Below are 14,511 nucleotides of genomic sequence, written 5' to 3' on the forward strand. Positions count from 1 at the left end.
GAACCCACATCCCGGGCTCTTTCCACTAAGCCATGCTGCTTCCCCTAATAAAATATGAATTTGTACATAAGTGTTGTGGGTTGAAGGAGGGGTCAATAAAGATTGCAAAATCAAATGCAAGGGTGCCTCTGAAAGGAGTGGGATAAAAAGAAATGAGAGCTTAGTTGAGGAAGTGCTTTTGGAGGAGGTGTGCTTCTAAGAGGTCTTTGACAGGAGGGAGAGTGACCATTTGTCAGGTATGAAGAAGGAGGGCATTCCAAGTCAGAGGCAGGATGTGGGCAGAGAGTCAGCAGTGAAATAGATGAGATCAAGATACAGTGAATAGGTTGACAGCAAAATGTGTGTGGGGGGGGGGGGGGTGGGTTGTAGTAGGAAATCAGGTAGGACATAAGGTAGGAGAGGGCTAGACGATTGAGTGGTTTAAAATCTACGGTGAGGAGTTTCTTCTTGCTGCGGCTGTGGTGGGTAACCCCTGGAGGTCTTTGAGGTGTGGGGAAATATGGACACAAATGTGTTATAGAAAAATGATCCAGGCAGTAGAATGAAGTATGGCCTGAAGTGGTGACAGACAGGTGGCAGGGAGATCAGCAAGGAGGCAGATGCAGTAATCAAGCAGGATAGGCTAAGTGTTGGATTAAGAGGGTTGCAGTTTGGAAGAAGAGGAAAATGCAGATTTCAGGGATGTCTGAAAGTTGAACTGACAGGATTCAGTGACAGACTGAACATGTGGCTTGAATGAGAGAAACAAATTGAAGATAACACCAAGGTTGTGGACAAGTGAGAAAGGGTGAATGGTGGTGCTGTTTACAGTGATGGGAAAGTCATGAGGAGGACAGGGTTTGGGAAGGAAGTTAAGAAGTTCTGCTTTGAACATGTTAAGTTTGAGATATTGGTAGGGACATCAAAATAAATGTGTACTGGAAGCTGGAGGAAATATAAGACTGTAGAGAAGAAGAGAGAAAAGGAGATATAGATTTGTGAATCAACTGTATAGAGATGATAGTTGAATCCGGGGGAACGAGCAAGTTGTCCAAGAGATTGGGTGTAAATGGAAAATAGAAGGTGGCCTAGAGCTGAGCCTTGAGGGACTCCCACAGCTATGGGGTGGGAGGCAGAGGAAGAGCCTTTAAAAAAGACCTAGAATGAGCAGCCAGAGAGATAGGAGTAGAACCAGGTGTGGACCGTGTCAGTGAAGCCAAGGTTAGATAATATTTCCAGGAGAAAGGTGTAGGGCTACAGTGTTAAAGGCAGTTGAGAGGTGGAGAAGGACTTGGATGGAGTAGAGGCCATTGGATTTGCCTAGGAGATCATTGGTGACCTTTGTGAGGGCAGCTTTGGTGGGATGAAGTGGGTGGATGCCAGGTGTAGTCAACTCGCTCATTGAAATTGGAGAAGAATTGTAGGAGGGAAATGGGGTGGTGACTGAAGGAGTCAGAGGAATTAGGGAAGGATTTTTATTTTTTTTTCAGGTTAGGAGGGATAGGAGAATGTTTGTAAGCAGTGGGGAAGAAGCCATTTGAGATTGAACAGTTGAAAATGGTGGTCATGGAGGGAAGAAGGGAGTGGGCAAGTACTTTGGTAAGATACTAAGGGATGAAGTCATAGGGACAGATGGAGGGGCTGAATTTTGTGATAAAGTAGGAGATCTCCTCTTGTAATACCGCTGGGAAAAATGGGAGATTTAAAGAAGGGGTAGTAGGAGGGAGGGACTGGAGAGGAGTAATGGAAGTTTTAGGGAGATCACCCCTGATGATTTAAAGTACGTGGCCAGGTCACTGGGTCAAGAGGTGGGGGAGGGGAGTGTGTCAAGGTGTAGGGGGGGTGGTTGAGAAAGAAGTTAAACATGTATTGTAATTAGCAATCACATTGAAATAAAAATCACATGAAAATTTTAAAATTCATAAATGTGTAGCGAAATGTAGAAATATGTGCATTATTCCTACCTAAAAGTGATGATACTTATTTATGGTACTTTGTTAAGCAAGTGTTAAGTACTATTCTAAATACTGGGTTAGACACAAGTTAATCAGTTTTGACACAGACCTGTTCCACATGGGGCTCACAGTATTTATCCCCATTATAACAATAATAATGTTGGTATTTGTTAAGTGCTTACTGTGTGCACAGCACTGTTCTAAGTGCTGGGGTAGATACAAGTTAATCAGGTGATACAGGGTAATCACGTTCCCCCATGTGAGGCTCACAGTCTTAATCCCCATTTTACAGATGAGGTAACTGAGGCACAGAGAAGTTAAATGACTTGCCCATAGTCACATAGCTGACAAGTAGATTCGGGATTTGAACCCATGACCTCTGACTCCCAAGCCCGTGCTCTTTCCACTGAGCCACACTGCTTCCCTAAAAATAATAATCATGGTATTTGTTAAGCGCTTACTATGTGCCAAGCACTGTTCTAAGCACTGGGGTAGATACAAGGTTATCAGGTTGTCCCACGTTGGACTCACACTTTTAATCCTCATTTTACAGATGAGGTAACTGAGACACAGAGAAGTTAAGTGACTTGCCCAAGGTCACACAGTAGACAAGTGGTGGAGCTGGGATTAGAACCCATGTCCTCTGACTCCCAAGCCCATGCTCTTTCCACTAAGCAACGCTGCTCCTCACAAAGTACTTAATTTTACTGATGAAGTAACTGAGGAACAGAGAATAATTGGTCATACAATAAGCAATTGATAGAGCTGGAATGAGAATCCAGGTCCTCTGATTCCCAGGCTTGTTCTCTTCCAACTTGGCCATGCCAAGGCCTTTAAAAGAGTACATTTTCTTTCTTTCCCCATTTTATCAACAGATCAGACAAAATAGGTATAACACAAGAAGTAACACAAATATATTGTCATTCTTGCACTGACTTGGTCTGGTTGGATGACATTTCAAGGTTTCTAGGTGATTTGGAGGGATGATAGGAACCTTTTTAACCTGGAATGATATTTGCAAGAACATTGGCTAATGAATTTTTTTAAGTCTTTCTAAAGAAGGTATCCAAGAACAACAGCCCGGATATTGTCCTATTTACATTGTAAATTTGTATGTAGAAGGGATGGAACATTCCTCTTCAGTGAAATACAATACTCACTGCTGGGGTCAAATTCCACAGAGATATGGCAGCTTTCAAATGCTGATATGCCTCGGTCATCATTTGTGTTATCAAGGCATTATGAGAAGAAATAACTTCACAAGTGAATACATCTTCCACTGCCACTCTTTACCATTCCAATCCAAGGACTTTAGGCTCATCTCTAGACCGAAAGCTCATTGTGGGCAGACAACATGTCTATCAACTCTGTGATACTGTACTTTCCTAAGCACTTAATAATACAGTGCTCTGCACACAGTAAGTACTCAGTCAATACCACTGATTGACTGAATGATTGAAGTCTTCTAGGTAACTTAACAGAACATAATGCTAGAAACCCACATCCTCTGACTCTTCTTATTTGCCAACATCAGCAATATTTCCATGTTCCTTTTCAAAAGTGTTCATCAAACCTTGGAATTAGACCCAAATCAAGAACACATTTTTCTTCTAAAAGTTTATCAAATTTGATATGACTGGTAACTTTTTACTGTTTTATTGTACTCTTCCAAGTTCTTAGTACAGTGCTTTCCACACAGTATATGCTCAATAAATACGACTGAATGAATGAATCAACGGTATTTATGGAGTGCTCACTTCATGCAGCTCACTGTAATAAGCACTTGCACTGTACTAAGTGATAATGTCACTTCATTCCATGTCTCATCAATATTCTTAGCTACAAACTAGCTCTTTCAGGAGTCTTACAGATTAAGTTCGAATTCATTCACAGTTGCCATGGTGGCCTGAATCATTGTACATAGGATAGTAGGTCTGGCAAAATTAAATTATGCCCTAATCTGTAGGAAGCAACAGTGAGATAGATGGAAGCAGAAAAAATTTCAATATTAGAATTTATATCAAGAAAGGTTATATGTCCAAGAGTATTGTTGACAATTAAAAATATTGTAAATGTAAGAGTTTTTCTTTTTGTCACGGTTTCTTTTAGGTGGCACAACATGACCAGATCTTCAATGATGTCCTTATTTTGATTTACACCTAAAACTGTATTTCCACATCAGTGGAAAAAAAAAAGACTTAAAACATCCCTCAAAAGCTCAGGTTTTTTCTGAATAATAATAATAAGCACTGGGATAGATCCAAGGTAATCAAGTTGTTCTATATGGGACTCACAATCTTAATCCCCATTTTACAAATGAGGTAACTAAGTCACAGAGAAGTTAAGTGGCTTGCCTAAGGTCACATAGCAGATAAGTGACATAGTCGGAATTAGAACTCACTTCTGACTCTCAACCCTGTGTTCTTTCCACTAAGCCATGTTGCTTCCCACTAAGTCACGTTGAATGGAATGTAGAAAATGGTAGGGAGTTAAAATCGTATGTAGCAATAGAATTAAGCAAGTGTATGATCCTGGATTTCACAGTTTGTTCAGTACAATACCCACCTTCTTTAATGACTTTATTCACAAAGTGTCATTTTGTTCAAACTGATGTTTAGTTCTTGCAGTTAACTGAATAGGGGCTAAGCACCTAACATGCAATTAAATTCTTGGCCGAAACTGCTACTCTGCTGGTCCAAGCATTTGTCATATCCTGCCTCAACTACTGCATTAGCCTCCTTGCTGACCTGCCTACCTCTCCCTCTCCAGTCCACACTTCATTCCGCTGCCTTGATCATTTTCCTTAAAAAAAATAATAATTCTGTGCACTTCTCCCCCTCAAATAACCATCTCTACAGCAAACCAGAAAATTTGCACCATCAGCTTTCATGTACTCAATCAGTTCTGCCCCTCCTACCTATCGTCATCTGTCTTCAACTAAATTCCAACCCACACACTTCGTGCCTCTAATACTGACTTACTAGCTGTGCCTTGATCTCATCTCTAGCCATCAACCCCATGCTTATTCCCTCCCTCTTGCCTGGAACTGCCGTCCCCTTCAAAATACATTCCCCCATTTTCAAAGTCCTACCCAAAAAAATCTTCATCTTCATGTATCATCTATGACTTACCTATTATTTCATTCATTAATTTAATGAAGACTGTAAGCCCTATGTGGGACAACTGATTACCTTGTATCTACCCCAGCGCTTAGAACAGTGCTTGGCACATAAGAAGCGCTTAACAAATACCATCATATTTATTGAGTGCTTACTATGTGCAAAGCACTGCAATAAGCTCCACTCTACTGTCCCTCCCTATGTCACCTACAAACTTGACCTCATATACCCTAACCATTCTGCTACTCACCCCACCCCCTCAGCTTTCACATGTACTCTATTGCTTCCCTCACCTCTACTGTATTTGAACTAGATTATAGGATCCTAGCAGGCAGGGATCTTGTTTAATAATAATAATAACAATGTTGGCATTTGTTAAGTGCTTACTATGTGCAGAGCACTGTTCTAAGCGCTGGGGTAGATACAGGGTAATCATGTTGTCCCTCGTGAGGCTCACAGTCTTCATCCCCATTTTACATATGAGCCAACTGAGGCACAGAGAAGTGAAGTGACTTGCCCACAGTCAGTGCACAAGTGGCAGAGCCGGGATTCGAACCTATGATCTCTGACTCCCAAGCCCATGCTCTTTCCACTGAGCCACGCTGCTGTTTACACAATAGGCACTTAAGAAATACCATTGATTAGCTGATTTGTTTGTTTTTATGATGGACATTTGGGTGATATTCAAAGCTCTTTTGACCTGTATTGGCATATCTGATTTTTAGAGCTACTAATCATTTCCATTTTTCTTTGCAGAGTAATTGTTCTTCAGTTCATAGAAGAAGAAACTTTATTTCCACCCCTTTACCCTTTTCTGTCATTACTTTGAGAAAGAACAAAAGTTTGGAATCACCAGTGAATACAAAACATGCAAAATAAAATGTGTTCAAACAACTGTGCTTCCTATTGAGTCAGAGAACTTAATGTAAGACTGGTGATGCATACATACATTAACTTTGACATTGTTTTCTGGCAAAATCCTATAAGTGGAAGTAGTGAGGTAACAGAGAGCTAGTGTCATGAATGAAAGAAATATTTCAAAATTGAACTTATGTCTGAAAATGAAAAGCTATTTGGAGGTAATAATGTTGGTATTTGTTAAGCACTTACTATGTGCAGAGCACTGTTCTAAGCGCTGGGGTAGATACAGGGTAATCATGTTGTCCCTCGTGAGGCTCACAGTCTTCATCCCCATTTTACAGATGAGGCAACTGAGGCGCAGAGAAGTGAAGTGACTTGGCCCCAGTCACACAGTGCACAACTGGCAGAGCCAGCATTCAAACCTATGACCTCTGACTCCCAAGCCCGTGCTTTTTCCACTGAGCCACGCTGCTTCTCTTAATAATAATGGTGGTATTTAAGAGCTTACTATGTGCAAGGCACTGTACTAAGCGCTGGGGAATACAAGGTGATCAGGTTGTCCCACATGGTGCTCACAGTTTTAATCCCCATTTTACAGATGAGGGAACTGAGGCACAGAGAAGTGAAGTGACTTGCCCAAAGTCACACAGCTGACAGGTGGCAGAGCTGGGATTTGAGCCCATTACCTCTAACTCCCCAGCCCAAGCTCTTTCCACTGAGCCATGCTGTGATTGGTCTTCAAGTTGAAAGTTCCAGGATGGATCAATGGTCCTATTGCTTACACTGTGTATATTCTTGTATCTCCAGTCCACATGAACTCCTGCTTGGATTATCTTTTTGAAGTGTCATTTGGCACTAACTATCCCTCCTCTCCTCAGAAACCTCCCCTGCTTCCAGTATCCCACTATATCAAAGGAAAACTCTACAAAATCAGCTTCAAAAATCTTCACCAACTTGCCCCACCTTAATTGCTCTCTTGAAACCAATTATTCCCCTATAGGCTCTCTTCAATTCCCTCCCAGCTAATCTTCCAACAGTATCAATACTGATCACTCTCCCATTTCTCTTCCTTCACTCATGCTATTCTCAAAGCTTTAAATTTTCTCCCTCCCCAAATATTACAGACCACAACACTGAGCACATTGAAAGCTTTCTCAAAATTCCACTTCCTCCAACAAGTCTTCCTTGTTTAGGTCCCAGGACCCATTGTCATATAAACCCATTAGTCCTCTCTAGACTTTATGAATTTATTGATATCCATCCTTAGCATTTTCATATATGTCTATATGGTATAATAAAGATATTTTAGTTCAATGAATGTTCTAATAAAATAAATATATTAAAATATTAAAAGAGGTATCCACATATATTCTTACAATGAAAACATGATCTGATGCATGTGGAACTTTTAATCGTCTTGAAAATATATTTGAAATCTAATAAAGTGGAATAGTTTGTTTTTTAACAACTCATTCCAATCTTATGCAGTTTATGCACATTAGTATTAGTATTAATAGCACTGGAGGAGAGGAGAGAGGGCTGGACATGAGTCCTACATGTGACATGAGGTAAAAAGAGACCTTATAGAAAAAAAAATATATAAATATATATGCATATATATCAGACAGACTTTTATCTTTTTTTGTTTTTTCAGGATTTTGATAACAACCATTTCTTTTGAAAGGGAATCACTTTACTTGCAATGTACATCACTGTTCAGTACCACTTCCAAAATGCCCTTTACAGTGCAATGTAATCATTAAGTACTTATTATTATTGATAATAATGATAATAGTATTTGTTAAGTGCTATGTGTCAAACACTGTTCTAAGTACTGGGATCTTGTCTTATGTTGTTGAGTCATTTCCAATCCATAGACACTCCAAGGATACTTTTCTCCCAGAATGCCCTTCCTTCATCTACAATTATGTTAGTAGTGTATCCAGAGCGTTTTCTTGGTAAAAATACAAAAGTAACTTTCATTGCCTCATTCTTTACAGTAAATGTAAGTCTCCTTTCTCAACTCTCTCCCATGCTGCTGCTGCCCAGTATAGATGAGTTTTGACTTGTAGCAGATTGCCTTCCACTCGCTAGCCACTGCCCAAGCTAAGAATGGAATGGGAATGCCTCTGTTTGACTCTCCCTCCCATAACTGACACTGGTAGAGCACTGAAAGCTCTCCAGATGCGATTCTGAGAGAGGAAGCACTCGGGTAGATACAAACTAATCAGATTGGACACAGTCCCTGTCCCACAAAGGATTCATAGTCTTGATCCCCATTTTTCAGATGAGGGAACTGAGGCCCAGAAAAGTGAAGTGACTGGCCCAAGGTCTCAGGGCAGACAAGTGGTGGAGCTGGAATTAGAACTCAGGTCTTTCTGATTCTCAGGGCCAGGCTCTATTACTACTACCACAGCTTTTCACCTGGTGCTTTCCGTTGGCAATTATCACAGTTTAATAGTATGCCAGTTTGAGAATATCTTTTAAAAGCCCCCAGATGTTAGTTAAAGTGGTTGGGGAAAATAGGGTTTGTTGTCCAATTAGAACTAAATACTAAAAGAGCCACAAAGAAGTTAAGTAGTTGACCAACTTCACACAGCAGACAAGTGGCAGAGCTGGGATTAGAACCCAAGTACTCCTGATACCCAGGTCTGGGCTCTATTCATTAGACCGCAGTGCTTCTCAGCATGTAGATAGACTCTAACACTTATATTCTTCTTATATACGATGGAAGGTCATGAAATGTGAAATATACATTTTAAACAAAGCTCAGTCTTTCCATCATTAGGAGTGTTTTTCATATTCTTTTTTTGGATATAATGTGACTGAGAAATTAGGAAAATAGTCTTCCCACAACAGGCATCTGTACAGATACAACACTATGTGTTAACAAAGAAAAAATTTTCAGGATGCGAGGTAGCAGTCAAGTCAGATTTATTATGTGAAATTTCCTTAATGCAAAATTATTCAGGAAGATAAGCACCACAATGGAGGAGAACTGACTTGATCAAATTAGATTTCCTTATTCTTTGTATTGCAATAATTGTCCAGTATGTGTTGAGTCATATTTTGAAGTATATACATATTTTTTTTTACTAAAATACAAGCATAAATTACCTACTAAATGTATACATTCAGTTCCTGTATTTATCAGCTTTTAGACTTTGAGCGTGGTCTTTTAGGCTGTGAGCCCGTTGTTGGGCAGGGATTATCTCTGTTTCCGAATTGTACATTCCAAGCGCTTAGTACAGTGCTCTGCACACAGTAAGAGCTCAATAAATACGATTGAATAAATGGATGAATCAGCCAGTATATACAAATAAATCTCAGCTCCTTGTGGGCAGGGAACATGTCTACCAACTCCATTGTTTTGTACTCTCCCAAAAGCTTAGTACAGTGCTCTGCATACAGTAAGTGGTCAATAAAAACCACTGACTGATTGATTTATCATGCAGTGATAATATTAAGCAAACTTTAATAGACTATGGTCAAAATGAAGCAGGCATTGCGAACTCAAACATGGTATTCATTTATAAGAATAATGGATAAAACAATCAATAAATTGAATTTATTGATTGTCTACTATGTTCAGAGCACTATACTAAGTGCTTGTGAGAGTACAATTAAACCGAGTTGGTGGACACATTCTCTGTCCACAATGAGCTTTCAGACTAGCGTGTTTTGTTAAGTTTTTACTATGTGCCAAGCATTGTATTAATTCAATAGTATTTATTGAGTGCTTACTATGTGCAGAGCACTGTACTAAGTGTTTGGGATGAACAAGTCGGCAACAGATAGAGACAGTCCCTGCCATTTGATGGGCTTACAGTCTAATCGAGACTGTACTAAGGGTTGGGGTAGATACAAGATAATCAGGTCCCACATGGGACTTTCAATCTAATAAGGAGGGAGAACAGGTATTGAATCTCCATTATGCAGAAGAGGTAACTGAAGCACAGGTAAGTTAAATGACTTGCTCTAGGTCACTTAGTAGACAAGTAGTGGAGGTGGGATTAGAAGCCAGTTGCTCTAACTCCTAAAGCCATGCTCCTTCTAGTAGGCCACATAGTTTCAATTCATGGTATTTGCTGAGTTGCTTACTTTATGCAGAACAATGTACTAAGTGCTTGGGAGAGTACCATGAAATAAACACAATCTCTGCCATCAGGGAGTTCATAGTCTAATATGAGACAAAGACATTAAAATAATTAGGCTAAAGGTTATGCTAGGACTGGCCTTCAGTGAAGATGAACTGGACTAAGGAGAAAGTACATTCCATTTGAACTTAACTTTAGTAACACTTAAACCTCTTAGAAGTGGATTAGCAATGTGGGGTGCACCAAGTGTGATTGCTATGGTAAAATATTCTAAGATTCCTTTATGACCCATAAAACTTAATTATTCCCTTGAAGTTTGAAACTTTATGTTGGGAATGTGTTTGGAGTCATTTGTTTAGTATCACTCAAAATATACAAATTGCACATGATTAGACATTCAAAATCTTGACTGTGAAGTATGCACAAAGCTTTAGGTTGATGTATCATTCATTCATTCATTCATATTTATTGAGTGGTTACTATGTGCAGAGCACTGTACTAAGCACTTGGAAGGAACAATTTGGGCACAAATAGAGACAGTCCCTGCCCAGCGACGGGCTCACAGTCTAAAAACTGTAAGCTCCTTGTGGGTAGGGATCATACCTACCAACTACATTGTACTGTACATTGCCAAGGGCTTAGTATAGTGCTCTACATGCAGTAAAAATTCAATAATTGTCATTGATCAAAAGAGTGCTTGTTCATTCATCTAATAGCATTTAATAAGCACTTTCTGTGTATGAAACACTAAGCACTGAAAAAAGATACAAGTGTGAGAATCATGTTCCCTGAGCCTCACAATTCATAATAATAATAATAATAATGATAATGTTTGCTGTGAGTCTGTCGGTCATATTTTTGAGTGCTTTATGTGTGTAGAACCCTCACTGTATTAACTACTTGAAAGAATATAACAATATAACAGACACGTTCCCTGCCCACAACAGTTAAGCAATTCTTATGTGCTAAGCACTGTAGTAAACACTGTGTAAATATATTTCCCATATGGAATCTAAAGGAAAGGAAAAATGGGCTCTTCATCCCCATTTTCCAGATGATGAAACTGAGAACAATAAGAAAAAAAGAGGATGGGGATAAATACAGGGAGGGAAACAGGGCACTGTGGCCAGTGAATCCAAGTTTTAGGTTCCACCTGGCTGAGTCCACTAGTCATAATAGTCCAAGTGACATCCTTGAGGCTGTAAAATATCTTGGCAAGGAACACGGTTACTAATACTGTTGTGTTGTATTCTCCCAAGAACTATCAGTGCTGTGAACACAGGAAGGACTCAATAAATGATTGACTGATTATTCTAAAGTTTGGGAAGGCAAAATCATCTTACAGCATTACAAGAAAATTACTGAATTTGTTTTCTCAGCTGAGTTCCATGTGGTGTACATTCATCAGTCACTGATATCTTATGTACTATTTCACATTTGGGGTATTTAAGAAAGGTTTTATTAAGGGTAGAGGGTTAAATAAGGACTCTTTGCATCACCCCACCCCCAAACCTAAGAAGACCTCCTTCATATTAAGTCATGTCTGTTACTAAGGAATGAAAGATGATGTGAAGTGTCCCTTGAAAACATTCATTTTTACTCAGGTTTAAGAAAATCCACAAGGACAAGCTTTAAGGCTAGTTTTTTTAATGAGTGGTCCCTAAACAATACTTGTATTTTCTTGATAATTTCCAAGATAGTGATCTCTATATCTATCTACAAATATACAAGAAGCTTGTTCAGGTAGGTATCACTGATAATTTTTTTTTTAAAGACAGTAAGATTTTGTAAAGAAAAATACCCCAAATCAACTAAATATTTTGACTGCCTATCTAGCATTGATCCAATTAATATTAGTTATAACTTTACATTGGCAAGCAGCCTTGATATGTCAGAGACCAGTTAAATTATGCCAAACAATCTGTTGGATAGTACTGATCACCTGAAATTACTCATTTTCTTACTAGACTCTTAATAGTGTTTTCTAGGTCGAGATTAAAATATGTACACTGATTCTAACTTCCCCCTAATGTGTGTTAAATTGAGAGGACAGATTTTTTTTTTTTTTTAGGTTTCTAAGTTTAAACATATAAACAAATTTTCACTACCATCATGTTTGCACTTTTCAGTGGATACACCACAGAATATGTTCCTTTAATTATGCTGCATCCAAGATATAACCATTTTCTTAGAAACCCTCCAAAGAAACAGTTATTTAATCTATATAATGAAAATACAAATTTACAAAAATTAATGTTTTTTCAGGATAAAGCAATGTGAAAGCAGCGTCGTCTAGTGGCAAGAGTATGGTCTTGGGAGTCTGAGGTCGTAGGTTCATTCATTCATTTATTCACTCAATTGTATTTTTTGAGCACTTACTGTGTGCAGCCTCACTTACTGTACTGTGTGCAGCCTCACTCTAGGCTTCAAGGCTCTCCATCACCTTGCCCCTTCCTACCTCTCCTCCCTTCTCTCCTTCTACCGCCCACCCCGCACGCTCCGCTCCTCTGCCGCCCACCTCCTCACCGTCCCTCGGTCTCGCCTATCCCGCCGTCGACCCCTGGGTCATGTCCTCCCGTGGTCCTGGAACGCCCTCCCTCCTCACCTCCGCCAAACTGATTCTCTTTCCCTCTTCAAAACCCTACTTAAAACTCACCTCCTCCAAGAGGCCTTCCCAGACTGAGCTCCTCTTCTCCCTCTACTCCCTCTACCGCCCCCCTTCACCTCTCCGCAGCTAAACCCTCTTTTCCCCCCTTTCCCTATGCTCCTCCGCCTCTCCCTTCCCATCCCCACAGCACTGTGCTCGTCCGCTCAACTGTATATATTTCCATTACCCTATTTATTTTGTTAATGAATTGTACATCGCCTTGATTCTATTTAGTTGCCATTGTTTTTATGAGATGTTCTTCCCCTTGACTCTATTTATTGCCATTGTTCTCGTCTGTCCGTCTCCCCCGATTAGACTGTAAGCCCGTCAAACGGCAGGGACTGTCTCTGTTACCTACTTGTTCATTCCAAGCGCTTAGTACAGTGCGCTGCACATAGTAAGCGCTCAATAAATACTATTGAATGAATGCAGAGCACTGTACTAAGTGCTTGCAAAGTACATTTTGGCAAGAGAGAGAGACAATCCCTACCCAACAATGGCCTCACAGTCTAGAAGGGAGAGACAGACAACAAAACAAGTAGATAGACTAATCCTGGCTCTGCCACTGGTCTGCCGTGTGACCTTGGGCAAGTCATTTCACTTCTCTGTGCCTTAGTTACCTCATCTGTAAAATGGGGATTGAAACTATGAGCCCCACGTGGGACAACCTGATCATCTTGTATCTACATCAGCATTCATTCATTCAATCGTATTTATTGAGCACTTACTGGGTGCAGAGCACTGTACTAAGTGCTAGGAATGTACAATTGTGGGAACAGGTGGCACTTAGAACTGTGTTTGGCATATAGTAAATGCTCAACAAATACCATAATTATTATTATTATTATTTGACAAATGGAATTTTTCCATTCTAATTGTAATTTATGTAGCTACATTAAATATTATGAACACATATTTAATTCTGGTGGTAGCAGCAATCAATAATTGATATTTATTTAGTGCTTAGTGTTTGTAGACCACTGTACCAAGCTCTTGGGAGAGTAAAACAGGGTTGGTAAACAGAAAATACAATATTGTGGAATATAACAAACATATCCTCAGTAAATGGGAAATATTTTCCAATTAGACATATGCTTTTTAGACTTATTTACAGGGAACAAATTCCAGATGGAAAACTATGTGGAATGTTAACCAGCTATAGAATGCTTTCTCTAGCCTTCTCTACTATAGAAATATAGTAATTAATTTGTGCAATATGTATTACACACTTTTATTATAAGAAAAATAATATACACATCCTTTGAGGCTATTTTAAATTTAAGTTATGATTTAAGAATAACGGTTTGTTTTAAAGTGTAAAAGCAAAATATAGTTGCTAAGTGGCAAATTAAATCGTGACTCAGTAAAATTAAAAATGAGAAACATCTGCATTTTAATTGTAATCAATGCTAGATTGCAGTGTAAAATAATTAAAGATCATTACAACATCCCAAAATATCAGTGGGGCAGTGTCAAAGATGATGAGCCTTGCATGTTTACAAAAGTCTCACTCTGGCATGCTGTGTGCTTTTCTGGATCATTCATCTAGCTTAAACCTGTCAGTCTATGAAATATTGCCACCTCAATTCCACATGACGGAATAATGAAATATTGAAAAAGTACACTAACACTCTTTCCTCCAAAAAAAATTCCATGGGAAGGAAAACATCACAAATAGTCTTTTTTCACATTATTAAATATTTTCAGTCCAATATCCAACATCCAACCATCTTATTATGCTTACATGGTTGAACAAAATTATTTATCTTGGTTATAATTTCAGGCAGATACCCTTAACATGTGCATTACTTAAATGGTAAACACCTTAAGCTTAGTGATCATTTCTACTATCC

At 39.2% G+C, this 14,511-nt stretch overlaps 1 protein-coding gene and 1 non-coding gene across 2 annotated transcripts in view; both read right to left on the reverse strand.

Moving 5' to 3' along the window:
* The window catches only part of CSMD3 (CUB and Sushi multiple domains 3), a 778,187-nt gene that overhangs the window by 196,213 nt on the left and 567,463 nt on the right, over positions 1-14,511 (reverse strand).
* Positions 7,979-8,116, reverse strand: LOC114811703. Its single transcript, XR_003759399.1, has one exon. It is a non-coding gene; the product is annotated as a small nucleolar RNA SNORA7 (small nucleolar RNA).

Source organism: Ornithorhynchus anatinus, chromosome 4 (assembly GCF_004115215.2).
Source record: "Ornithorhynchus anatinus isolate Pmale09 chromosome 4, mOrnAna1.pri.v4, whole genome shotgun sequence".
Classification (NCBI taxonomy): Eukaryota; Metazoa; Chordata; class Mammalia; order Monotremata; family Ornithorhynchidae; genus Ornithorhynchus; species Ornithorhynchus anatinus.